This window comes from Mixophyes fleayi, chromosome 8, assembly GCF_038048845.1.
Source record: "Mixophyes fleayi isolate aMixFle1 chromosome 8, aMixFle1.hap1, whole genome shotgun sequence".
Lineage (NCBI taxonomy): Eukaryota > Metazoa > Chordata > Amphibia > Anura > Limnodynastidae > Mixophyes > Mixophyes fleayi.
In genome coordinates, this window is record NC_134409.1 from 25838132 (window position 1) to 25841558 (window position 3427).

The window sequence follows — 3427 nt, forward strand, 5'->3', positions numbered from 1 at the left end:
GAAGACCCAGAATCAATCGCATCTCATTCAGTGGTGCTGAACCTGTATTTTAGCTTGCAGCCCACGTGTTGATGTGACATCGCTCTGGGATCCCTGAAGACGTGGTTCACAATATAATGCATTACATGTATGGTAAACAGATTCTAGGACACAGGTTACACACCAATGCTATGAGTATGTGTATGCATCTTAAAGAGTACCCTCTACCAACAGTTGTTATACAGACTGGACCTGTTAAAAGGACACTTCTCCCATCCCCTCAGTGGTTCGCTTAGAGAGTCTGCAGCTCCTATGGTGAACTCAAGGAAATCTGAATTCTGACTGGCTGAAATTCACAATAAAAAGTCGTAGCAGGGTAACCAATCACAGCATCGAGGCTGCTTTCTGTATCTGGATTTTAATATGAGAGAAGTTGCCTGTGCAGTAACTGTGCAGCACACAATTCTAGGACAAGATTTTATCAATGAAGGCTCCCATCATGGGGGGCCCACTGGGCAACACTAAGCTATTCACATTCAGTGTGTAAAGAGAATTAGGTTTCCAAAACGCACCAATGCTTACAAACAAACCACGCGGTGTCCTTAGAAATATTTAAATCTTTATTTTTAGGTTTTTTGGGCCTATTTTATTTTTTGCATGATCTGTTTGATAATCGCTTCCCCCTATGATAAAAATGAAGCCATTCTCTACCTCTCAGGTTATTTCCTCAGTGGTGGTAGGAACCACACAGAGAACAAGATACAGCCCCCCATTACTAAGGTATAAAGCAGCACCAGAAGAAAATAAAAGTACACAGTAGTGACGGGGGAACTGTCGAGAGCCCCAGGATGCCAGCATAAATCCGTCTATCCATTTATGTCTGGTCCCACTCCACTCTTTCCCTTCCCCTTGAAAGTCTTACGAGAGTCCAGAAGTGACGTGTGACATAATGCTTTGAGAGTCTCCATTAGAAAAGTTGTAGGTTTTTCGCAGGTGGAGTTCCTGCCCAAGAGAGTTGTGAACTTGGTGTCCATGTTTCATACCAGCTCCAGTACCTAAAGGGAACAAGATGGAAGAACATTATTAACACTGAAATAAAAATAAGAGAGTGTTAAGAGGATGCTGATGGTAATTAAGGGTTTCTTTTAGCTAAAGAATCAAACTGCTCTAGACAATGTGTCATTCTGCAGATGTTGTTTAAACCTGTAAAAAAAAGCCCCAAACAGTACTCGCTGTCGCCTCAATCAAGACTTTCACAAAAGAAAAAACAACATCTTTTAGAAGCAGTTTAAATCAGGCCAAGCTGCTCCATGGTTATTCTATACCTCACTCATATTAGGCGTTAAATGCAAAGTGACCCATTGAAGTGTACCCGTCACCTACACACAGTGGAATATAGCCAATCGATTCACCAGAAGCCAGTAACACAGGCAATGTGTGACTGTATCCTCTAGAATATTGGTTCAGCACACAAAATGCTTGTCTTGTAGTGTTATGAAACAGAATGATAAATTGCTACAGGATGAAATAGAAATCCACATACCGGTGAGTGCAAGTTCCATGAGGACTGGGTAGATGGTGTTATGGACTAGGGCATTAGAATGGTAGCACATACCGGTGAGTGCAAGTTCCATGAGGACTGGGTAGATGGTGTTATGGACTAGGGCATTAGAATGGTAGCACATACCGGTGAGTGCAAGTACCATGAGGACTGGGCAGATAGTGCTATGGACTAGGGCATTAGAATGGTAGCACATAATGGTGAGTGCAAATATAATAAGGACTTGATTGGGGTACAATTGCAGAAGATAATGCTTGAACTTACCTTTATTGTGCCCTGGCTGTTAGCAGCAATAAGAACATTTGACTCCTATGAAAGAAGAGAGTAAAGTTATTGTTGACATCTGAACATTTAAAATAGTAACATTTTGCATTACAACCTAATCCATTCATCCTAAACGTGGGACCAAGCATCAAAACATAATATGCTTTCAGTATTTACACCACTGGATGTAGTATTGATTTTAACCCCATCTACAGCAGTGTTTTGATGCTGAACAATCCAGAGAGCTTTTCATAAAACAATTGGAAACAATGTAAAGTAAAATATGCTGATGCACACCTGCTATACGGTACAAGCCTCAGCTCAATACATACATGCACTAATTCTCAGCCAGCATTAGTACAACCATTTGGTAAGCAGCAAAGATAAAATTCAGGTGTAACAACTGAGCCACAATTATACTGCACTGACGGATGCAGAAGTAGGTCAGTTGCATCCATTCACTGTGGCAACAAGAAAGAAAAATAGGGCGAAAGAGGCTATAATTTAAATTGGATTTCTGACAGGTTTTTTTAAGCTAAACTTTAATATTAAACATTACCCACACTTACCTTATAACCTGGCTGGCAGGGATTACGCTCAGCCTTTGACTGAGTCCCTGGGTTCTCGCTTCAGACTCTCCTGCCACTTGTGCTCATTATAATGTGCTATAACATGTGTTATATATAGCTTATATTATAATGTTCCATGCCATGAAAGTACACGATAATCAATTCTAAGTGGCGGGGAATTGCATAAGTAGCAGTCACCACAGAATGGAGTTGTAGAGTAAGTATGAGTACTGCCTATTATTAAAATAAAGTCATGTAAGAGGGGGGGGGGGTGCGAGGGCACAGGAAGACCACTTTAAACTCTAGTGACCTGATTCATTAAGGATCTTAACTTGAGAAACTTCTTATTTCAGTTTCCTGGACAAAACCATGTTACAATGCAAGGGGTGCAAATTAGTACTCTGTTTTGCACATAAGTTAAATACTGACTGTTTTTTCATGTAGCACACAAATATTAACTTTAAATTTCAGTGTACAAATAAGCTATCAAGTATTTGTGTGCTACATGAAAGGTCCGTATTTAACTTATGTGCAAAACAGAATACTAATATGCACCAATTGCATTGTAACATGGTTTTGTCCAGGAGACTGAAATAAGAAGTTTCTCAAGTTAAGATCCTTAATGAATCAGGCCCTAGGTGATCAAATCACCAATCCTCCACTGCATTATACCAGAAGGGAAATCCAAGAACTAGTTTGACAGCCAATAAAATCCATGTAGTGATGGATCAGTGTGTGCTGGTTGCAAACTATAATATACTGTATACATTACTTGTAATAAAAGCAATTCCATACACATATGTACATAAAAGCACAAGGTCAGAGACTACTTCCTCTGTACTCTCCCCCCCTGACCGATGCTGTCACTGGAGAGATAAAATCACATCAAGAAGCTGTGAGCACCGCTGAATTCCCATCACACAGGACAGTTTAATTACACTATAGACAGCGGCTGCCTGGGCAGGTCACTCACTGATCACCACGCATGGGAAATGTTCCACTTTCTGGATTGAATGGATCCTAGTCATTTCTTGTTTTCAGAGGCTCAAACACA

At 40.5% G+C, this 3427-nt stretch overlaps 1 long non-coding RNA gene across 1 annotated transcript; it reads right to left on the reverse strand.

Moving 5' to 3' along the window:
- Window positions 1-578: 578 nt before the first annotated feature.
- On the reverse strand, window positions 579-2821 carry LOC142100036 (uncharacterized). Its single transcript, XR_012678663.1, has 2 exons — window positions 1805-2821; window positions 579-1034 (listed from the first exon to the last, which is right to left on the reverse strand). It is a non-coding gene; the product is annotated as an uncharacterized LOC142100036 (long non-coding RNA).
- Window positions 2822-3427: the final 606 nt, after the last annotated feature.